This window comes from Zeugodacus cucurbitae, chromosome 5 (genome assembly GCF_028554725.1).
Source record: "Zeugodacus cucurbitae isolate PBARC_wt_2022May chromosome 5, idZeuCucr1.2, whole genome shotgun sequence".
In the NCBI taxonomy this organism is placed as follows: Eukaryota; Metazoa; Arthropoda; class Insecta; order Diptera; family Tephritidae; genus Zeugodacus; species Zeugodacus cucurbitae.
In genome coordinates, this window is record NC_071670.1 from 65,385,001 (window position 1) to 65,410,636 (window position 25,636).

At 34.6% G+C, this 25,636-nt stretch overlaps 1 protein-coding gene across 13 annotated transcripts in view; it reads right to left on the minus strand.

Annotated features, from left to right (window-relative positions):
* The window catches only part of LOC105213803 (Ca(2+)/calmodulin-responsive adenylate cyclase), a 120,376-nt gene that overhangs the window by 83,126 nt on the left and 11,614 nt on the right, over positions 1 to 25,636 (minus strand). For 4 of the 13 annotated variants that reach the window (XM_054232121.1, XM_054232116.1, XM_054232122.1 and 1 more), the window contains exons 1-2: positions 23,935 to 24,647; positions 16,878 to 17,365 (exon numbers count right to left, since the gene is read on the minus strand). The gene's annotated coding sequence lies outside the window, so the exon portion shown is untranslated. Of the gene's footprint in view, positions 1 to 16,877; positions 17,366 to 23,928; positions 24,648 to 25,636 lie in introns of those variants that run through there. The other 9 variants (XM_054232125.1, XM_054232124.1, XM_054232127.1 and 6 more) reach the window with 6 other exon arrangements.

Sequence of the window (25,636 nt, forward strand, 5' to 3'; positions counted from 1 at the left end):
TTTCTCTCAGCGTTCTCACCTTTGCAGTTCTTGCTATGTACCTATATCAATGTCAAGTAACTCACCACACCTCTAATAATGTCAATTGTCAATAGCTGACTTGCGACATGTGCACTTTTAAGAATGCTTTTAATTTAATGTACAGAGAGAGGTACACGTTTTTTATAAAGATATAAAAAACTGTTAAGCATTAAATAGGTGACTATGGTATATCGAGGGCTATCTAGATCAATTTTCTGGGTTGTTATTTCTCCGAATATGTTACATGTGCTGTCAAATTCATTATTTTTGAATAATTTAATATACACGTTTCTAGTTTCCAAATTAAAAAAAACATGCACAAGCTAGGTCTATATTTGGTTATAGTATAGCAGATCAATAGTTATGAGAGCCTATTAGCAGGAAAAAAAAATTCTGGAAGCTTTAAGTGAAACGGCTACTTTGTTTCCCCGTCACAAAGAGAGTTAACTTCTATCATAAATTTGGTAAGCAAATTTGATAGGGTTGACCTCATTATCAATAACAGCACCTCAAATTCACTTCAGTGATAGATATACAAAAATTAATGACATCACGAAGTATTTAGTTTGAAAGCAGAAGTCAAAAGGTTGATAATACGGCAACTGTACTCGGTAGAGGGTCCACAAACCCTTCAGGAAGAGCTCCGGAGCAAAGAGGGGATCGAAAGGGCAGTTTACTTGCTTTCTAACTGCAGATTATTTGTAATTTTTATTGAATGAATAGCACATGAAACATGTTAAAAAAATAATTTGATTAAGTAAGGAAAAATATAGACTAGGTATTAAACCTTAACATCGCTTATAAGGTTCTATCGAGCGTACTGTGTGAAAGACTAAAGCCCACCGTCAACAAACTGATTGGACCTTATCAGTGTGGCTTTAGACCTGGAAAATCAACAACTGACCAGATATTCATCATGCGCCAAATCTTGGAGAAGACCCGTGAAAAAAGGATCGACACACACCATCTATTTGTCGACTTTAAAGCTGCTTTCGACAGCACGAAAAGGAGCTGCCTTTATGCCGCTATGTCTGAATTTGGTATCCCCGCAAAACTAATACGGCTGTGTAAGTTGACGTTGAGCAACACCAAAAGCTCCGTCAGGATCGGGAAGGACCTCTCCGAGCCGTTCGATACCAAACGAGGTTTCAGACAAGGTGACTCGCTATCGTGCGACTTCTTTAACTTGATGCTGGAGAAAATTATAAGAGCTGCAGAGCTAAATAGAGAAGGTACAATCTTCTACAAGAGTGTACAGCTCCTGGCGTACGCCGATGATATTGATATCATCGGAAACAACACCCGCGCCGTTAGTTCTGCTTTTTCCCGCCTGGATAAGGAAGCGAAGCGAATGGGTCTGGTGGTGAACGAGGACAAGACGAAATATCTCCTGTCATCAAACAAACAGTCAGCGCATTCGCGTCTTGGCTCCCACGTCACTGTTGACAGTCATAACTTTGAAGTTGTAGATAATTTCGTATACCTAGGAACCAACATTAACACCGATAATAATGTCAGCCTTGAAATCCAACGCAGAATCACTCTTGCCAACAGGTGCTACTATGGACTGAGTAGGCAATTGAAAAGTAAAGTCCTCTCTCGACGAACAAAAACTAAACTCTACAAGTCCCTCATCATTCCCGTCCTACTTTATGGTGCAGAAGCGTGGACGGTGTCAACATCCGATGAGACGGCACTAGGAGTTTTCGAGAGAAAGGTTTTGCGGAAGATTTACGGTCCCTTAAACATTGGCAACGGCGAATACCGCAGGAGATGGAATGATGAGCTGTATGTGTTGTTCGACGACATAGACATAGTCCAGCGAATAAAAAGACAGCGGCTACGCTGGCTGGGTCATGTTGTTCGAATGGATGAAAGTGCCCCAGCTCTGAAAGTTTTCGATGCAGTACCCGCTGGTGGAAGCCGAGGAAGAGGGAGACCTCCACTCCGGTGGAAGGACCAGGTGGAGAAGGACCTGTCTTCACTTGGTATTACCAATTGGCGCCAAACCGCCAAAAGGAGAGATGCGTGGCGCACTGTTGTGGACTCGGCTATAACCGCGTAAGCGGTTTCTACGCCAGTTAAGAAGAAGAAGGTATTAAACTACACCTCTCACGATTGCCGGTCTAAACTACCGGAATTGACCGTTGATTTTATCCATCCAAGGGCTGTCATTAGGCCGATCTATATACTGATCGCTTAGAGGTAAGTTGTAAAGCATCCTATATGCAAAATGGACTTATGGCCGATAGAAAAATGCCGGCAGAGTCATTAGAGCATTTGTATGTGATTGGCGTTGCAACCGTTTAGCCGGTTATAGCCGAATCGACGATAGTGCGCCACCTCTCTCTCTCCTTCGCAGTTCGGCACCAGTTGGAGATCCCAAGTTTAACCAGGTCGCTCTCACCTGGTCCCTCCAACGGAGCGGAGGCCTTCCCCTTCCTCGGCTTCCTCCGGCGGGTACTGCATCGAACACTTTCATGGCTGGAGTGTTTTCGTCCATTCGGACAACATGACCTAGCCAGCGTAGCCGCTGTCTTTTTATTCGCTGAACTATGTCAATGTCGTCGTATAACTCGTACAGCTCATCGTTCCATCGTCTGCGGTATTCGCCGTTGCCAATGTTCTGAGGACCATAAATCTTGCGCAAAATTTTCCTCTCGAAAACTCCTAGTGTCGTCTCATCTGATGTTGACATCGTCCAAGCTTCTGCACCGTAGAGCAGGACGGGAATGATAAGCGACTTGTAGAGCTTGATTTTGGTTTGGATTAGAGCATTTACGGAACGAATATAGGTTTCCTATAACGAGTTCTTTATTTTAATGTCCCAACCTCATGAAGGAAACTACAGATCCGAATTTTTAATTTGAAGAAATATTGGAATACTGCCAGAACTGCTGCATATGTAGGCTATTGATTAAATTTTGGCTACCACTTATTTATTGCAGCGTTTTTTTTGAAACATTTTTTTGAATATTTGAAAAAACATTTTTCACTTTAAAATCAAAATAAAAAAAAAAAAATTTCAAATATGAATCGCAAATAGCTGAAGTTCATTCACACTAAAAGCAGCGAATCGACAGGCCACGTGGAACCACATGCAAACACACCCGCGTATGTTGGCAGCCAATCAGGAACTCTATCAGCGAATAATAAATACGAAAAATTGTTGTTGCATTTTATTTGCACAATTACGCTCATTGAAATGGAAATGGAATTTGCTGCAGCAGCAGAAAAATCGAAAAATGGAAGAAGAAAAATGCAAAAACGCAAACGAACCGAACCGAGTAGGAAAGGAAAAGTGCATAACAAAAGGCAACAACAACAACAACAAAAATATGCATAAAAAAGAGCAGCAGCAGCAACAATAAATAGCAGTAACAATGAATGCAATAACAACAACAACAATAGCAACGATAGCAACAATTAAAATGAACACAAAAGTTCAAGGGCTAATTATGGCAACTGAAGGCGCGCCATCAACACACTATCAGCCCTCAGCAGCTTCACAGCTCCATAGCGGCGACGACGGGCGCGTCGCAACTCATCGTGGCGGCGTCTGTGTAAAATAGTATCTGCAACACCATCAATTCAACTGCGGCGTGCTGTTGCGTTTCGCAGATGCCAACAGCAGAGACCAGCAACAGCAATGCTTGTGGGGTAGTCACACACCATTGAGAGATGAGGCGTTGAATAGTTGAGTGAAGCACGAACAAATGCGGGTACTCGTTTGTGGAAAAGAAGTTTTGTTGAAAAAGTGTTGGAAAAAATGGGGGAATCGACAGATATATCGCTTTGAATAGAATACAGTTGTTCACAGCTGGGATCATGCTGTGTTTACTCCTATTCGGTTCAGCCGCTTTTCCTCCTTTTGAAGTCTGTGACTTTATGCTCGTATTATGTATATGATAAATAAAGGGTTCCAAATTGACAATTTACGATTTAAAAAAATATGCATACGGCTTCAAAATAGTTCCCATTCAATATTAAGAACTTATGCAGACGCTTCTTCCAAGCCTCGAAACTTTCTCAAGCTCGGGAGTTTTGGGATACTCTTTGGCTCTTTCAGCGATTTCTCGTATGCTTCCAAAACGACGGCGCTTTAAGGTTCCTCTTATTTTTGGAAATAGGAAAGAGTCAGATCATGAATGACGAATATGGAGCCTGGGGCATTTTTACAGTATTGTTTTTGGACAAATTTCACCAACAAACAATGATGTGTGAGATTTGAACAAACGAACGTATTTCAGGACTATGTACTATATAGCAACATAATAGAGACATTTTTTACAATTGGACTCACCAAATCTGTGAAATTTAAAAATTCCCGTTAGTTTTTGAACACACTTTGAATATATTTCAACAATGTTATATATTATATGTAGTACAATAAATCGGTAGATCGAATTTCCTTTAAAAATATGTATAAACTGTTATGGGTGATAAGAATGAACTTATCTATCGTTCCTATGATTCTTTTGAATGTACTCGGGTATAATATTAAGCCAGGTTAGGTTAGGTTAAGGGCCTTTAGAAGGCCCATTGTGATACCACTGGGACTGAGATCCCTTATAATATTAAGCTAAGGACCAAAAGATTATGTTTTATTGCGTTGGTTATAAGCTCAATATACTTCCATTTGGTTCTTCTGTTTTTTCTCATGAGTTCAGTTCCAATACTTTACATCAGGTGCTGAAACGCAGTCTTAAATAGAATAAAGCGAACAAAGTACTGATTGAAATCATTTCATTGTGAGCAAAAAAGAGCCAAGAATAAGCACAAAGCCACAACTCTACAGACAACATCACAAGTATGAAAGAAAGCACCAACGAATAAAATTCAAGAGAGCTTGAGCTGAACAATGAAACAATCATGAAACTGAAAACAGGAAATATTAAAAAAATTCCATGAATTTTTCCGAAAATAAAAATCACAAAATCACGCACAAACACAAATACAAACACTTGAGAGCGATCGATTTATGATTTCCTTTGACGTTGCAGCAAGCAAAGCGGCCAACTCGCATGGCAACAATTGCCGGTGTCTGGTGTCAGCACATTTTCCTTCGCAGCAGCCACTTGCAGACGTGGAGGCCACCAAACCCACAGCAACTGTGGAGCCAGCGAGTGAAAGGCAGAATAGACATGTCTTTTTTTTTGCAGTGACTAGAGTTTCCAACGCGCTGCAGGAGCACAACTGCCTGTCGCCAGCGCGCTCGCTTGCTTATTGCTGACAGAGTTTGTGCCGCGTTGCATATCTATTAGAATCATAATTATTGTCGATTGTTGCTTGGCGGGCCGGGCATGTCGCGCACTTAGCGAGCGCACAGCAATCAGTTGGCTGCAAGTAGGGAAGAGCGGCAGCAACATTATTGTTGTCAACACTATCAGCAACCAACAGCAGCGGCAACAATGACAACATCAACAGCAAATGGCAGCACTTTGTTGCAGTGAAAATTCCACCAAACGAAAGACGATTGGACAACAACAACAACAAGGGTTGTAGTAAGAACGACGACTGGCTGAATCAGCGCGGTGAATGCTGGAGGCAATTTTAGCGGCAGCCACCGCTGAATGAGACACCTCACATGTGTGGCTGTGGTTCTTTCTGTGTGCTCCTTGTTTTTTCTATAAGCACACATTCTTTGCTTTTTGCGCGAATTCCCGGGTCGGCGCGGTTCATTGAACCGACAGCATTTTTTGCGCTCACTCAGCCACAGCAGGAATTGCAACAAATGTTGCCCATTCGCGATGTTCATGCTGCATCGCAATTATAAGTATGCGGTTGTAAAGTATATACTACATAAGTATGAGGTTGCATGGGATAGTCTGTGAGATGTTTTTATAAAGGGTCTTAAGATTATGTGAAAATTTTTAAGCTCCAATTTGGGATCGTAAATGTCTCGCAGTTCCAAAATGTTTCAGAATACAAATAAATATTATGTTACTTCCCGAATGATCCCTCCATTGTTTCAGTTGTCTTTCTTCTGCGATGAGCACTGAAGGATTAAGAGGTCTTTGTTTTATCAAATTATTAGTAATTTCGACGATGTTAACCCATCATTTGGTTAAACATTTTGTTCTGAGAACATTCCATTTAGAATTAAAATAATTGAGATGAATATGATGGAGTCCATTCGATCATCAAGATCTAGGGGAATCGAGCTAGCCACATGAATGATAATTTTCATAAATTTATTTATTTTATTTTATGAGCTTGGAGATTTGCATTGATAAAAACCTCACATTTGGTTGCTTGTTCGTGAGTTCTTGGTCAAAAACAACACTGTATCAAAGGCCCAGCCCCCATATTCGCCAGACATAACTCCGAGTGTCTTTTTCCAAAATTTCTAAAAATAAAGAGAACCTTAAAGGGCCGTTGAGCGAGGAATCGCCGAAAGAGCCAAAGGTTATTCCAAAAATGGAGTTTGAGAAATGTTACGACGATTGGTGTTATTTGAAAACGACAACATTGATGTAGACAAATGAATAAATATTAAAAAATAAATCCCGTTATTTTTTAACACACACGTAAATTGAATTGGTAATAATATAATATCCCAGCTTGTATGTGGTTTGTGGTCTTCACCTCTCATGAACTTTATGTAATAATTTTCTTTATTTCAGTGAAAACATATGGATATTGTATAAATTCTTAAGAAAATTCGTATTGGCCAGACGGTTGCTGTCACAAATGTTGCATAATACATGAGATATGCATATTGTAGTCGCACGTATTTGAGTAAGTGTATAAAATATAATATGTAATATAATGTGGATGGAATGTAAAATAGAGACATTTGGTTGTGACAGTCACAGGTTTTAAGCTATTGCAATAATTTATGGAAAAGTTTTTTCTTGCCCTATCTTAACATTTTTTTGTTTGAATTACCTTTGAATTCGTACAGTAATTTAATATAGGTTGATCTGGATGAAAACAATATTAAAATCATGATTCCTACCTGTAATGAAATAAAAAAAATTATTTAAGTAAAATCAACTATTCATAATATATAATATCTGTAATACTACGTGATTATACAATAAGACTGTATAAATCAAATAAGTGAAAAAATAAATTATATAAACAACTCCACTAACTCTCTAACGCAAAACCCAAATCCCTCCACTGTTACTAAATATATAAAAATTAAGCACTAAAGACATAAAAGGATTTGTGCCCAACTGCGTCGAATTGCAATTGCTTTGACTAATGAAAATTATGTCATCCGAACGTTGGAATCGCAATCCAACACGCTAAGAAAGACCCAAACGAAAACAAAAGCCAAAGAAAAATTAAGAAAAAAACATAAAAAATTGCGTCAGCAACACATCATCCCGCCAAGAAATTTATTTTTCTATTGTACATACAAACACACACAAACATACGAGTATACGAATACATTCGTATCATATTCTCTAAGGAAAGCTCATAAATTAAGGCTGCCAAACTTGTGGCGGCGGAAGATGTGGATTAATACAAAAAATACCAAATATATACGTGGATATACATATGTATATACAGACTTACATATGTTTACCACTTAAATTTGTACAAATTGATCCTTCTTCTTTTGTGTCTTAAATTTGCGCAATTAAAATTACCATACAAATGGTAATTATTTGGGCCTTAAGTATTTTTTTTTATTTTCTGCCCTTCGTGTTTGTTTTTTATGCCTCTTTGTTAATTGTTAATATGATAATTCTTTCGCTCGAGTAGACATTTTTCTTTATACCCTGAATAGGGTATATTAAGTTTGTCACGAAGTTTGTAACACCCAGAAGGAAGCGTCGGAGGCCCTATAAAGTATATATATAAATGATCAGTATGTTGAACTTAGTCGATTTAGCCATGTCCGTCTGTCTGTCTGTATATACACGAACTAGTCCTTCAGTTTTTAAGACATCGTTTTGAAATTTTGCAGATGTTATTTATTCTTCAAGAAGCTGCTCATTTGTCGGAACTGCCGATATCGGACCACTATAGCATATAGCTGCCATACAAACTGAACGATCGGAATCAAGGGCTTGTATAGAAAATTTTCGCAGTTTCCTACATATCTTCACGAAATTTGGTGTGAGTTATTGTTCATAGAAATAATTTAATCTCCGAAAAAATTGTTCAGATCGGTTTACTATAACATATAGCTGCCATACAAACCGAACGATCGGAATCAATGGCTTGTATGGAAATCTTCACGAAATTTGACATGGATTACTGTTTTCTTTTTTTACTTACTTTTTCATCCGTCTTTAGATTTGCTTAAACACATAGTTATTAAAAGAAATGCACCTGTGAAGGGTTTTTTCTTGTTTTTAATTTCAATTGTGTAATGATAAATAATAAAAAATTATTATTCAAGGGTCCGTTATATTTTTATTGCTCATTAATATTGTTGTCGTCCCTTTCAAAGTAATCCCTCCCAAATATAAAACGGTTATGACATAAATTTTTTCAAATTGTTCTATTGACCACTCTTAGGCATGTTAAGTATGTAACTGAGTTCTTTCATGAGTCTTTCGAAAGATTTAACATTTTAAATAGTTCATTTAAATAGTACTATATTGCCAATTAACATTGTTGTTGTCCCTCTCAAAATAAACTCTCCCAGTGATTTTGGAGAAACACCTCGTCAGTTACTATAAAGTTCGTAAGTGCCCAAAAACTGGTGTAAAACGTTTAAGATTTATGACAGCTCTATTCGTCTGCGAAATTTATGAAGATTTGAAAAAATATCGCTGAATTCATTTTTGGAATCAATGATAATGATACTCTCTGAAATCAGTGATAATGATAGTGTATTACCTAAAGTACCTCGACCTACTACAAATTATATGCAAAAGGAAGATCAGGAGCTGTTGGGTCTAAAGGTCTGAGGACACAGAAAGTTCCGGTAAATTCGCAAAATACCGAAGTGTTGCGAAGTCTAATCCTTTGAAATTTGCTTTCACTTTCATTAATTCTTGTCGCATGTCCTGCATTGTCTTGATGAAACACTATTTTCTCCTTCTTGAAATCGGATCGAATTTTCGTAATGTCGTTCTAATAATGTTTTTATGGGTATTATAGACGCTGATCTTGAATGAATACTCACCATACTCAGCTCAAATTATTGACAAAATAGGCGCCATAAATTTGTCACACTTTGATCCTTCGTCGTTAGGCAGACGATCTTATGGTATCTAGATTGAAAAGCTGTTTCCTCCAACCTCACATAACGACTCAAAAATTCGATTTTATCCGTTAGAGTGGACTACCGTTCCATAAAATCTCTTCAATTTCCTAAACCAAGCACAATTTCATTTCCCAACTCTGACAACACCGAATTTCTCACAACAAACAACAAAACATCTGTAAACAATTGAAATATGATTACTTTCAGAACATTTATCTTATCGCAAGACAGACTTGACTCTGCGCTAGAGCAATGACAATTAAAGACGCTTTTATTGCAGTATCTTCACCTTTTTTAATTTCACATTATTATTATTAACTTATTGTAAAATAAATATTTACATTAAATAAGACTACATACATGGCTTGGTGATAAGAGAAATATTACGAATTTCCAACAATATTAATAAAAACAACGCCCATTGGTCTGACGTCATAATATACTAATGAAGATTTGTAGCAACCAACACAAGTGAATAAAGACAACTTTAATGAATAACAAAAGCGAAAAACAAAATCAACTTTATTTACGAGTAACAACAGAATAAAATCGGTTTAATCAGTTTATGGGGTAAAACTCAATCAGCAACGGATCAATGGGCACCGCCCTTAAATGACGTCTAAAGCAAACTAAACGGTTGTCGGAGTGACTTTAATGTGCCTTCTTTCATTCACGCCACTGTTTGTGGTTAATTTACATAAATATGTACACGGGTATTCACGCACATAAATATATACATTTGTATGGAGGTATGTGCATAACTATGCATGTGCTGTGGCGTTGTAAACAAAATAAAGCAAGATTATAAACAATAAGTGGCATTTATGCGTAATTCTGCTGAATTTTGTTTACAAAAACAAATAAGCCAACTCTGTGTGAAGTTTCTCGTCAGTGATGAGATTAGAGATTACCGGCAATGTTATACTTGTCTGCATATATGCAGATATGTATGTATATCCAAACTCCAATTTACATAAGAATACCGGTTAAAAATAAACTCGGGTTCTAAAGTCCAATTTTAAAGTGAAACTGGGGCTCGGAGTTTCGTCATCAACTCAGTATACAAAATGTTACCATAAAATTGCCTTTTTTTCTGTGTATTGTCCCAAATGAATTATTTCAGGGAGATTGAGTCATAAGTCCCGTAATAAATAATAAACCGTTTATCGAACTCTGAACCACAACTTCGAATAGCGGAGAACACTCTTTTTTTACTTATGACTCAATCTCCCGAAAAAAATTAACCCAGCAGTTTTTTTGTATAGTGTAATGAAAGCCGAATCGTTTGCAATAAATTTTTTGGGATCTACGGTCCAATGCTTGGAAGCAGTTGAAAGGTTGCCATTTGTTGTAAAATTAGTAAAAACTAAATAAAATGTTTAAGATATAGTAGAAAAACACTATAACTGATGAGGTTTAATAGTTGTAGTGAATCATATTTTTTTAGAGAAGTTGCCATCTGTTTAAAATGTTAGACTGGATAAATTAAACGAGTTCTCACAATATGAATATCGAACTAAACCTGTTTAAGAGAGTTTAACGTTGAACAATTTTTGAAAAAGAGTTGCCATCTATTTAATTTGTATTAATTGAAATGATATATTGCAAAATTACTAAACAAAATTCGGACTAAGAAAGTTTAAGAGGATTAAGGATTTCTGTTGGAGATGATTTTGGAAATGTTGCCACCGTTTATGAAAATATAATCTAATGTAAAAATTAAACAAAAAACACTTATATATGGGTAAAGGCTTTAAGAAATTACGCAGTTGAAAAAAATTAAGAATTTTTTGAGTTATAACCATCTGTTTAGAAATTAATTCAATTAAATTTATACAATAAATAGATATATCAATATGGACATCAAATTTAATTGACTTGAGAAATTTTACCGTTAAATATATTTTAAAGGAGTGTTGCCACCTTTTTTTATAAAATTAAATAATGAGATTTTTGTTGCATTTTGAAAAAGATACTGAGTATGTTTAGAAAAACTTATGTCGAGGTTAGTTTGATGTTGATAAATTAATAAATTAATTAATACTGGTATCAAATGAAAATACTTTTTTGAAGTCTTTATTTTAATATCGTAAATCAATCATAAAATTTCCAATTTTAAAGTCTAAAAAAATAGATTTGTAATATACATACCTAATACGAGGGCTGCTATATATATTTCTGGCCTAGGCAGCACTAAGTGTTGCCAGGTGCAATCTGACATTTCCAATGTGAAAAACTGGTACAACGAATTCAACGAATGGCCGACGCTCGCTCAAAGACGAATTCCGTGAAGGTCGTCCAAAAACAGCCGTTGTGCCAGAAAACATCGATGCCGTACGTGAACTGATAATGCAAGACCGCCATGTAACATACCTTCAGATAGAGGCATGCCTATGCATTTCTCCCACCAGTATACATTCGATATTGCATGAACACCTGGCCGTAAAAAGGTTTGTTCTCGTTGGATCCCGCACAATTTGACAATCGCTCAAAAAAGGCTAAAAAAAGTGCTTCGAAAATTGGTTTGAGCGCATGCAAAAGTGTATAAATCTTGATGGAGAATATTTTGAAAAACAATAAAACCATTTTCGTTGATAAATATTCCAATTTTCATTATTAGGCCAGAAATATATATTTGTATTATCCCTCTTCTTATTATTTTCATTGTATTATATGAATGATTTGTTATAACCAGTGCAGTTAGTTCTGTAACATATAGATGCCGTAGAATGCATGACCATGTAAACACAATTTTTGAAAAATAAAACCCCGATGCGACACTATATACTTTGTACATTTGATAATTATATATGTATGTATGTATGTAATTGTTGGTATAAGAATATTCACATTGATCTACTATATGTAAATGGCTTTGGGAACGCCGACAGTGTAATGTATGTACAAATGCGGCATAAACAAACAAGGACGCCGGGGAGCCACTGTGGCAGCATTTGAGACTGCAGCAATGCCAGCCAGCGTGATTACGTCGGCTAAAGACAAAGCCAAGACAAAGCAACTGACTTATTTATTCAAGAATAAGTTTACAATGTTTGGCTGGCGGTGCCAACGTTTGTGAGCGAAGTTCAAAATCTTCAAGGGATTTCAAGATGATTTTAGACATATGTTTACGATTGCTTAAAGAAATAAAATACCAAATGCAGATGATGACAAAAGTAAAGGTTCGTTTCTAATAGTTCTATGTGAAAAGTAAAATATATAAGAAAAGTATATCAGGGATGCATTTTTGGATGAAAAGAATTTTTTAAATAAATAAAAATAATATAATTTTGTTAATATATGACGGAATGCTACAAACGGTCTTTTATCTCCAGCTTTCTTTAAAGCTTTTGAAGTATGGACCAGACTTTAAAATACATTATTTGAAAATTATCAAGACATTTATGATAAGGTTAGAGTGTATCGCGAAATTATGCTGTCAAGCATAACCTTTGATATTGATCTGCTGTCAAGTGAAATAAATGTTTATTTATGAGTACTCATACCTTTGTGTAAATAGAAAAGAATTCTCTGTTCTTTCTTATCTACATATTATATACCAGCATGTACTTTAAGATAATAAAACACCAATTTTGTTGGAGATCTATATTTGCATAGCATTGAGCAATCATTTTTAAATGAAATTTGACTGACAACATCGGCGATAAATGGTTCAACAACTTCAGGGTATCATTAAGGAAGTCTATTATAAATATGTACTTCTGTCTGTCAATGACTCTACATTTGAGGACAATAAACATCACATTACATAACCAAAATTGAGCTCCGCAAGTTATATAGTGTACTCCCTACTATTACAAATAGGAAATTGTATATAACAAAGCCGCTCTATTTTATAACCAAAAACATATCGCAAAATAATTATCAGCGATTTTCTCCCCAAAAATAACAAATCATAAATAAAATAGTAGCAATAAAGCACATTTCAATCGAGCAAGTCAAGTGATTATTTGTACATATTTCATAACCTCATGGGGTTGCTAGTACTACATGGTAAATACATAAATTTGTTTGTATGGGTACATAGGCACTCATAGTTTCCCGGCTGCTGTTGCTGTTTTATCGATTTTTGCGCCAGCCAATAACTAACGGTAATGGCCGAGGCAGAAGATTTTTTCAAGTTCGCCACTTTGCCAGTGGCCTGAATAAACAACAAAGGATGCATTGTGTGGAAAAACGGTACACTAACGTATACTAAATGGCGCAGGCTAAAACACTCGTTTTTGTTTTTATTGTTGTTGTGTTGGCAAAATGGCTGTGTGGTTTTAGTTACTTCCGTTGCCTTTTTAATATTTGTGAAGAGCGCTTTTTTTACCATTCCTTCATGTTTTGGGTGAAACAAAAAAAAAACGTTTGTATTATTAGCAGGAAGGAATATAACTTTGGCTTAGAGGAAGTAAAGGCAGAAAATTTTACAATTCCGTTTTTTGGTTAGAGTTTACATAATGTACATATACATGTGAATTGTGTATATATGAGTGGAGATCCCCTCTACCTTCTTCAATAATAATGTATAGAATTGTGATATGGTAAGTAGGCATATAATTGTAATGTACCTTGTCTCGAGTAGGCCTTTATGGACTTCATGCAAGTATAGAGAATGCTTAAATTTTCACACTTTCCAGTGAACTGTTTTTGGAAAAACCAGTTATAAACTAGTTAATCAATGTTTAGCATTCTGACTATTATACCACTCCTTTCCAAGCCCAGCCCAGAAGATATTAGAAGACTCTATATAGATTATATTCCAGTTTTTATAAACCCCAGTATTACAAGATTCTACTAACTAACTAAAGTTTTGAGTTTTATTCCGGTTAATTTACCAATTACCTGGTCCAAGATTAAGACAGTTCATTTCTTTAATATGAAAATTATGTAAGAAATTTTTTAGTTTCGACTATAGTTCTAATAAATAAGAACTCGAAATTGGTCGTCTCCTAGTCCAGAAGACTACACAAAGGTGCCACAAATGACAGTCAAAGCCGTCTAAGTGAGACTATCTGTAGTTGGGAAGATCTACCTCTTGACCTAACCTAGTCCAGAAGATAATTTTTTGAAACAAGTACTTGGTTTACCTGTACGTATCACAATGCAACCCTGCTTCAAGACCTCACATATGAAACTTTATTTAGAATACCGAGCTCAGCTCTCATAGAGGAAATTCTACCAATAGCAGATCGTTCTCGTGGCTCTCGTAGGATTTATAACAGGATAAAATCTTTAACCTCAATTGCATTTTCTAAAACTAAAATTAAGGGTCCTTCTTACAGGATTAATAGCTTCAGTTGCAAACATTTATGAAAGACTATATTACGGAGCTATAGTTAATTTTGACAAGTTTCAAGTTGAGCAACGAAGAACAGACGAAAAACAATCTATCGCTTTAGATTTCCTGATCTAATCCAACTTTTTGCGGTACAGACATATAAAATTTAATAAACAATAACTTGAATTAAAAGTCCTAACAGAGGTTCCCTTTTTCAAACACAAATACCATTAATAGCATTTTAAACGCTAATCAAAACTAGCTTAGCGACACGAATTGAGGCACAATTTTGCGATCTTTCGAAGGTTTTGCGCACTTATTTGACTTTAAGCCCATAACAACCCCTTTTACATATAACTATTGCGGGGTGATACAAAAGCCCAGTAAACCACACAGCCCCTTTGGAATAAAAGCGTAAAACTAATTTGCAGTCACACGAAAAATAAGGGTAAACGCTTGTGCACCCTTAATGAGCAAATTACCCTGTTGCTTTTAAACTTTTCTAACCACTAACCTTACACGGTGGCTACAACATGTTTTCGGTTACCCTTCAAACACGAGCTTGTGCAAAAAAAAAACTGCACAATAATCTAAATACAATTTGCAGTTGGTACACTAACCATTCAACGTTTACTACGTTTTACTCTTCACTTTTTCACTTTTGGGGTAACTTTACCCCAGTCACGAGTTCTTGTTACGCGCTGGTTTTGGACCGCTGCGCTTTGTGTAAGGTTGCGTCATTTCGAAATTCAGTTATGTGTGCTAAAGGGGGCTCTTTTATGGTCTCATTTGGTGGATCAAATTGAGTTATTGCTGAAGCAACAGTTCTCTGAGAAGAAGAAAATTTGCGGTATTAATGGCACGTTTTCTGAAGCGAAACTAAGCTGCAGGTTTCTTGACACGTTTCAGTAGAGTATAATGAATTATGGAGTACAACATGGTACCCTGACCTTACCACTTTGTACATTAGTGCAGCGTACTAAATTTCCATTAACTTTCTAACCTCAACTTTTACTTTTTTACTTTCACTTTGATAAATTCAATTACTGAGAATATTATATATATATATATATTTGGCGTAGGAACCGCTTTAAGCGATTATAGCCGAATCCACCAGAGCGCGCCACTCATTCCTCCTTTTTGCTTTTTGGCGCCAACTGGAAACACCAAGTGAAGCCAGGTCACTTTGCACTTGGTCTTTCCACCGGAGTGGAGGTCGTCCTCTTCCGCGGCTTCCTCCAGCGGGGACTGCATCGAATACTTTCAGAGCTGGAGTGTTTTCATCCATCCGTATTATTACTGAGAATATTACCAGTGGTCAAAATAAAGAGTATTAAAAATGAGTGTTAACAAATTTCAAAAATATGTTTCAGGTCTTCATTAGGATAAAAGTAAATGTGATTGGCTCCGATTTTCTTATCCGGATGGAAGTTGTTAAATTGTTGTTGAATTTTCTGGAAATTTACAAACTTTTTTCCACATTATTCGGACTGCCGGACATTACTTTTACGACTAACGTTAGGTTAGATTAAAGAGCCGATCCAATGGATTTTACTTAGACAGCTAACACATCGCCAGTCCTTTCTGATGCCATAAACTCATAAATATGGTTACCACAGACCTTCAAGAGTCGACAAAGCGCTTTGGACCTGTTACATATATATGCTAAGCTGTTAATATATAAACGGGTCAATTAATCTGGTTTGCCGAAACTATTGATGCTGAGATGTTTCTGCCACAGTTTAGCAAAAGTGTCTAAATATATCAATCTCGTCTTCCACTAATGCCAAAAAAGCATTTTTTTTTCTAACAGTGGCTGCAATTAGGCAGGAAAATACAGCGAAAGAGCGTTTTTATAATCGATTTGTCAATGTCAGCTTCATATAGATGTCTTCAATCAACGGAGTTATAGAGTTATTCGAAATAGTTTGAAAATTACCGATACTATAGTGTTAGCATTTTTTGGAAAAATATTCCATAAGAAATTATTGATAGCTGTAGACAGGACCCACCCCTAATTCAGGTGTTCTTCATATTTTGTCTGCCTTCGTTGTTTATATTTGATAACAAACACTAATTGAAATTGATTTAGTTCACCCACTAGACAATAGCCCACACTATGTAGCAGAGTGTAATTTATGATTTCGCCTTCAAAAAATATATTTTCTATTCTACACATGTATGTTGATTGTATTGTGAATAAAAAATAATCTTTTTCGAGTGCGCAGCTTTTTGATAACGACGCGACAATGTCACTATTCACTACAATTTATATATTTATATATATTTATGTATGTAAATAAGTAACTGTAAATATATGCTCACAGACAGTACTAGTAGGTGCTTGAGACCGTATAAAAACTTCCATAGATTTATGATTATTTTAGCACTTACCTTTCACAAAAACGCTGGAGGAAATCTCTATGCAATGCAACAGCGCCGCCAACAGCAGACAATTCAATTTTCAAGAAGCAGACGAAGCAGCACAATGATATTCGGTTGATGATGTTTGTTGGTGCACTGTAGCTAGCAGCTATCAGACAACAATTCTGTATCAATTTTCTTAAATACACATTTGTTGTTGCTATTATTGGTGTTTTCGTTATATTTCTTTTTCAATTTTGTTTACTTCACATTACTCATTTACATACACTATTTTGCTGTTGTTGTTGTGATTTATTTATTCTACTTTTTTACACTTTTATTTTATTATCGCGTTATATATGCTCGCTTGTATGTATGTATGTTAGTTGTTATGTAATATATTTTTTACACAATTCGACGATTTTTCGTTATTTTTCTTCTATATTTTTAGTAGAAGAGAAGCTCCTTATTATTATTATGTGCTACAATTGCACCTTAGCACAGAGTCGCTAGTGAAGCTGTAAAGTGAGTGAGAAAGAAAAATAAGAAGAAGAGAAGTATGAGTATGTTTGGTTGATATGTGTGTTGAGTAGACAGGAAAACAAAAACGTGAGAAGCTGCAAAGATGGCAGACACATAACAAATAACAATATATATATGTATGTAGATATATTCATATATATATATGTGTTTACACCGTGCAGAGGCTGCCAACAGACAGCGAACAGACATTTACAATGCAGCAAATGTTGAGCTTGCAAAAGACGAATTGACTTCGTGCTATGCTTAAATACATATATACATAACATATAGACATATATAACATACATACATATATGTAGATATGTTTGAATCTGTGCCTTCGCTGCTGTTTGTATCGAGTAAAAAAAAAGTAATCAAATAAAGCATAAAGTAAATTGTTAAAATGTCATCAGCGATGTATCTAAAAGATACCGAGGGATACCGGTAAATGTAAATATATACATACATACATCTAAATGGTAAATATATATGTTATATGGCAGCTAAGCAGCATGCAGCGAGCAGCAAGGCGCTGATGTCTGGGAAGTTGCTCTATAAGCCGGTTACAGACGCTTTAGTTGTTGTTGCCGCCGATTTTCTTCAGCTGTAAAGCAGATATTCTACACTTTTATACAAAAAATGTATGTAAATACGAATAACAACAACAACAGCAGTATATAAATCAATGAAATAAGAAGGAAGACGCGCTGTCGTTAGATTTGTAGCCAGTTTGGAGCATGTGAATTATGGGAATTGCTGCAACTTGGCGTAAAACGTTGGGAGCGCAACTGACATTCGCTTATAAATGTCAAAATATTTTGCTAGTTGTAACTTTTGGTAATATGAGCTGCTGGCGGATGTGAAATAGGTTTGTGAATATTAGAAGACAGGTTCAAAGTTCGTATCCTAAGTGCGAAAAAAGTCGAAAATTGTGGAACATGATTTTTCGTATAAGATCCACTTTACGTTCCACTTTTTTTCTGTAACACTAAAATTGAAGGCGCTGCTTAATCAAATTCTCATTAAGAAAAGGTTATAAGGTTATGACCAGACGTGAAAAAGTCGAAAAATTTGAAACATGATTTTTCGAATAAGATCCACTTTACATTCCACTTTTTCTTTGCCGAGAAAAGTTGTTCCTAGAAATTTGAGAAGTCATTTATATAGCCTTTTCAGAGGTCTTGCAGTTTCTAAAAACAAATAAATTTGGAACATGATTTTTCATATAAGAACCATTTTACGTTCCACATTTTTTTTGCTGCGAAAAGTTGTTCCTAGAAATTTAGGGAGTCATTTCTATAGCCTTTTCAGACATCTTGAAGTTTCCAGAAATAATCAACTGTCGCGAAATGCCGAAATTGAAAGCGCAACTTAATCGAATACTCATTAAGAACATGTTATAAGTTCGTATCTCCACTTTTTTTTGCCGTGAACAGTTGTTCCTAGAAATCTTAGCAGTCATTTCTGCAGTCTTTTCAGACAACTTGAAGTTACTTCGAAACAACCAACTGTCTCGCAACGTCGTAATTAAAGGCGCAACTTAATCAAATTCTCATGAAGAACCCAAGCGCCACTTTTGCTATTACTATTAATATTTTATATTTTATCTTGCAACAATCAAGCACGTTTTGGCACACCAAAGCGGCTTTGTGAGCACCAAGCCTTTTTCTTCAGATGTCTAGAACACACACAAATTGGAAACGTGAGTAAACCACGCTTGGCTGGAAGGTACCGTGAGAATGCGTAAACTTTGCACGTAAATGCGAAAAGGTCGGAAATGGCGCTCAGCGGAAAGCATAATTGAGTGGTGGCTACAAGAATGTATGTACGAGTATGTGTTGCAGTTAGTGGAACGAAGAACATGCCGAGCTGACCGACAAGCTTACAAGCAGCCATAAATAGCCAGCCAACGAAACGTTTAGAGCTGATAGTAATAACAAAAACAACAACAACTAATGGACTGCTGATGGCCAAAAAATAGAAAACAACGAACAAAAAAATAGAAAAACTCGCAGCAACAGCTGTGCCAAGGGGCAAGGTGGAGACGTGCAAATACACACAAGTGCAGAAAACGTGAAATGCGCAATGTCGGAAAGTCAAAAAGGCAAAAAAAATAGAATACAAAAAAAAACGAGAAAAAGCAAGAAAAGCAGTACTCAAAGGTACCAACCAGCATTTGTACAAATACGAGTATAAATAAATATTTTCAAGCACACACACATGTGTATGTGTATGTATGTTTGTCAATAAGTTTTGTGTATGAAAGGTACAATGTAGATACATATCTACATACATTGGTATTCACGTGGAAGTCTTGCTTGTAGCGTCGAAATAAAACTTTGCAGAAGCCAACACAAAGCTACACACAATTGTGTGAATGACAACAAAACAAAACCGACAACAAAAGCAGTAAGTAGCAGTAAAAGGAAGTAAATGGAGAATATATAGCACGACAATCCGTTGAAGATGTTCGCTTGATGAGTAACATTTGGTTATGCGAAGCAGCAAATTGCACTGTGGATCATTTGGAAGATTTTTTGTTAAAAAATATTAATTTTTATAAAAATATAAACACACTTGTCTAAAATTATGCTTAATTTAAATCTAGTTGCGCAAAAAACGGACTTTATTCGAAGACACTCTTTCGTTAGAAAAATATTACATTTTGTTCCGATCACTACTGATTGTAATGTTTGTGTTTTTAGACTTCTTTTCTCAAATACTTTATGCCTAAAAGCAAATTATACTATATTCAACACGCGTTTCCTTGAAAAAAATTCTTAATCATAGCATTTGATTTGTAAGTTCTGTCATTCTTATAGGTAGACAATAAAGCAAGGGAGGAAATGAAGGCTAGATCGAAGAAGTCAGAGTTAATAGGAGAGAAAGTATAATACATTCTTGATAGCAATTTTTAGTATCAGGTTATTCATAGATCTGTACACTTCCAATTTTTCAAAATTAAATAATTTAAAAGGACAGGTTTCGACCAAAATCAAAAAAGGTTTTTAGTAGTGATTACTCCAAGGAAGAAAATTACAATCCTCTGAATATAATTCTGTAATGAAAAAACTTCTTATAAAATTGATCTGAAGTCAGCTTAAAACAACATTCATCGGTGAACAACAAGAAACACTTAATAATAGGAATAAAATTGGGAAAATGTCTATTTCAATGAATTACTCAATCCGATTCGATGTTATTTGAAACTCTGAGGCTGGGAATTTTCATCCGAAAAAATACCTCAGATGCTAAATTATACTTTCGTATATAAAAACTGTAGAAAGTCATCATGGAATTTTATAGTTAATTTCATGAGCCACTCGGCGGCAGACCCAGTAGTGTTAAGAATCGTCATATTCATATGAATATCTTCAAATATATATGGATTTATTGTTGAAAAATTTGATATTATTACTAAAATTGGAAAGAGAACACAGTTGAAACTAGCAAAATACGACAAGAAATGCTAAGAAAAGACAGAGCTCAAACCTATGTAAGAGTAAAATCCGGAGACAGTACTCGAATTCAAGGTATTAAAGAATAAAATCACAAAACCTCCAGCAAAAAAGTAACCAAAAGATTCACCCGAAAGATCAGACAACACAATAGCAGATCCACAAAGAATATATAAGATATTCACTGTGCCCCAACCACATTCCACCGACTCACTGTTTGTCTGTGCATTAACAAAGTTTGCAAACGGTTCCCCTCCATGCTTTAAAATAGACTATCTGTTTGTTTGATCGTTTATCTGTTTGTCTGCTGCCTGCTGCTGTCGCTCCAACGAGCTTCGGCGCAAAACAAACAAACGCGGTTACTACTCTTCAAGCAAGCAAAGTGAAACCTCGTATACTTATATGGTTGAGGACAAAAGAAGAAGCCCACAACAGGAATGTTCTAAATGTCGATGGCCACGTACGAGCATTAAGCTACAACAAACAAACAAACAATAAACGTATCGCACATTTATGGGGTCTTTGTGAGCGCCAAGCTGCAGCAGATACTCGCCATTGTAGACTCAAAACCCGCGTTTGTGAGACTGTTTCTTTTTTAAATACGCTCGATTCCAAGAACTTCACATGCACAGCAGTTAAATAAAAGCTATATATAATGCTTTTTTATTGTTATGGTTTTTGTTGTTGTTGTTGTGCATTTTCATTGCTGCATAAGCGGCTTAATTAATTTTTGAGCGTTACGTTTGTAGTTTGTTTAATGTATTTTATGTTTGTTGTTATATTTTGTGTTGTAAGTTTTGTTTTATTTTTATTTTTATTTTTTTTCAATGCGGTTTTTTGTTGTAGACACGAGTAGCGTTGCATTTGCTTCAGTTTTGATTTTTTATTTGTTATTTAAAATTTTTGCTTTATTTTACACTGGTTCGGCTTAATTTATGTGCTGTATGTCTGTATGTATTTTAGTAAATGCATTTAAGCGTTTTCACGTTTAAGTCAGGTATTTTTTCACACTCAATTCCAGTAGCATTTTTGTTTTATTATTTTTTATTTTTTGCTAGCACTCACTGTTTTTAAATATATGTACACATGTGTATGTATTAATGTAGCTTTTTGCTTTATGTTTTATTTTTTTATTTAATTTTTAAACTATTTTATTTATATTGTTTTATTTTTCATTTAATTTTTTAACTATTTTTAATTTATTTTTTATTTTATTTTATTATTTATTTTGGATTGTACTCTCATTTATATATAATTATGACTTTAATTTTTTTATCTTTTATTTTTTGAATTTAATTTTATTATTATTTCATTATATTTTATTTTTATAGTGTTTATTTATATTTATATTTATTTTTTATTTATATTTTTTTATTTAATTTTGATTTATGTACATATTTTCTTTGCATTTGTACACTCATATATATATAATTATGAGTTTGATTTTGATTAATTATTTATTTTATATTTTATTTTACTTTATTTATTTTTTTTAATTATGGGTTTCATTTTTATTTTTCTTTTATTTTATTTTTGTTCAATTTTTATTTATGTTATTAAAATTTTAAATAGTGTTTATTTATATTTATTTTTTATTTGGTTTTTTATTTTTATTATAACTTTTTTTGTAATTATTTTTTATATTTTATTTTACTAAATTTTAAAGTTTTCTTCGTTTTGGTTTTATCATTTGGACCCACATTTACATATATATAATTATGAGTTTCATTTTTATTAATTATTAATTATTAATTATTTATTTCTTATATTAATAATTAATTAAATTTTTTACTTTTTATTATTTATTTGTTTTTTATAAATTTTATATTTTATTTTACTTTATTTATATTTTTTAATTTTTATTTTTCTTTTATTTTATTTTTGTTCAATTTTTATTTATATTATTAAAATTTTAAATAGTGTTTATTTATATTTATTTTTTATTTTTATTATAACTTTTTTTAAAATTATTTTATATATTTTATTTTATTCAATTTTAAAATTTTCTTCGTTTTGGTTTTATCATTTGGATCCACATTTACATGTGTATAAGTATGAGTTTAATTTTTGTTAATTATTTATTATTTTGATAATTTATTGAATTTTTTATATTTTATTACTTAATCGATTTTTATAAACTTAATATCTTTTTTAATATATATATATATATATTTATTTATTTTATATTTTGTTTTTTATAAATTTTGTATTTTATTTTACTTTATTTTCATATTTACTTCGCATTTGCACCCTCTTTATATATAATGATAAATTTATATTTGTTTGCATGTTGCTTGCCACCCACAAAATTTATTCGCGATTATCTAACAATTTCCACGCTGTTCAGCTCAGCTGGAGCCTTTGCCTTCGTTCTTCAATTCGAATAAATTCAATACTGTATTTTACTACATACTGCTTATATTTTGGCTGGCATTTATTTGTGTTGCTATTGATTTTTACGTGTTTCTTAATTTAGTTCAAAGATTATTTGTATTTCTACGATTTTATTTTTTTCTACTTTTTGCTGGACATATAAGCACTTTCTTGCCATTTACACCTTCACATTTCACACTTTTCCATTTGACATTTCACACTTTGCATTTGTACAAACTAAAGCATTTTTTTGTTTTTGTAAGTGAATATTCCACGCTTAGCATGCATAGTTGCAAAATGAATTGTTATCATGACTTTTGAACTTTTTTTTCGTGCAAGTTGCGCGTCTCAAATGCACAGCACAACACAATTGTATACACCTTTGCAGGCACACCCATACAGGCGCACACATACACACACATATGAATATGTACGTCACTCGCTGTGGACTTGAACACCCAAAATGAAGCACCAAAAACGAATTAAAAGCACACAAAAAAGGAGGAAAAATAAAAAACACAAGCAGAACACAGCAGCGAATTGGTAGCACACGGAATACAACAACAGCATATACTATTTGTTGAAAATAATATTGAAATTAAATAATTTAACGTAAACATTTGTTTGAGCAGACTTTGAAGAACATTTTCGAGCCAGCAGCTCCAACAAACACAGTTAAGTATGCATCTATGTACAACATAGTCCTCCAAAACGCAAGTAACACTCACACACACCTGCACTCCACTCACTGCATTTACACTTGTGAGGCAAATGAAATAAAAAAAACTGCTTTACGCTTGTTTCCGTTGCGTTCCAAACGCGCTTTTGACTGTTTTCCGCGCTCACATACGTTAACGACGAGTTGAAAATGAAGACTGTTCGCACTCTGCATGCTACCCTCATAAAAAGGCGCTGCTGCTGCTGGTGCCGCCGCCGCTGTCATTGATTGCTCCCAATTGCTTCAAGCGTACTTTTTTAGTACTCGCTGTGCGGCGCGCTCTCACATACAGCCCACCGCGACTCATGAATGAAACTGTTGTCTACCCAAAACAAAAACAACAACAGACAGTACTCGTTGGCGCTCATAGCAGCACATGCCCCAAACAGCAGCGGTTGGCGGGCGCTGAGAGCGCGCTAGTAGCAGAGTGGCACTCTATAGAAATACGCTCTAGCAGCGCTTTGCCTTTTGGCTTTGGCGTTTGGCTGATTGTCACTGCTGCAGCGAGTTGCGCGTATTTGCCCGCAAGGCTAGCGTGCTCCATACTCTCTGTGTGTGTTGTTTGCATACCAATTGACGTCTGTGGCGGAGCACGAAGGCGCGCTCTTTTCCAATGCGTTGGCCAGTTTTCCCCAAGTTTACCTCTGTGTGTGTGTGTTGTTTGGGCTTTTGACGCTTCATGCGTATGCGTTTTGTTTTCATTCTTAAGCAAATATATGTACAGTTGTCTCTTCTATTGTGTGGGTGTGTAACCGTGTGCGCATGATTTTTAGTACAGTTATACTGTCAAAGTGGGGGAATTTCTTTAGACGTTGGCTAGACTGCGGATAATACTTAAGAAACTAATTTGAAACTTAAAAATAAGTAAATTTAAGAAATCCTCAACGGGAATATTAAAGGAAAGCGAATGTTTGAAGAGAATGAGCATTTTGTGGTTTTCTCAAATAATTCTTTTTAAATATTTAGAATCTAAATCCAGTTTTAAAAGCAATAAATAAATTTCTTGATAATAAAATAAAAAATAATAGTTTTTTTATTCCAAATATAAGCAGGGATAGAATACGAAATGTTAGGTTAGGTTATGTTCAGAAGAGAGGCAATGTTAAAATAAAGTATATATAATTTATAACATTTTCGAATATCCATTTGATAAAGAGATTTATTTCACAAATAATTTCTACATTGTAGTGACTTTGAACACTTTTTAAGCTGAAAAGTTTTGGGTGGACTATGGTCAGCTCCGAAGTCACAAAATAGAAAATATTCGCTAGAAATCTGTCTACGCGGTGCCATTGACTCATACAACCTAAAAGTATACTATAAAGTATGTAATATAGTAAATTTATTTTTAAAATCTACTTTTAGGGGTTAACAGCATATTGTATTTTTTAATGAAATAAAACATTAATATTACGGAATATAAGACACCAGTCTGAAACCCACTGGGGCCCTTATATTTATTATAATATTTAAAATAGGAAGTATTGCTAGCTTGATAGGCATTGTATACTTTTAGGTGGATAAGGTAGATTCTATGTATATCTAATGTCCATTAAATGTCAAAGTTTTACAATTCCTCAGAGGTACAAGCAATAGCTGATCGCATTTCGGGTTCCTTTTGATATGTAAAATATACATATGTCAAAGGTCAATGAAGGTGTTCGCCATAAAAATACACCATCCGTTACTTCTTAAAAATCGAAATTATTGTTAGTTTA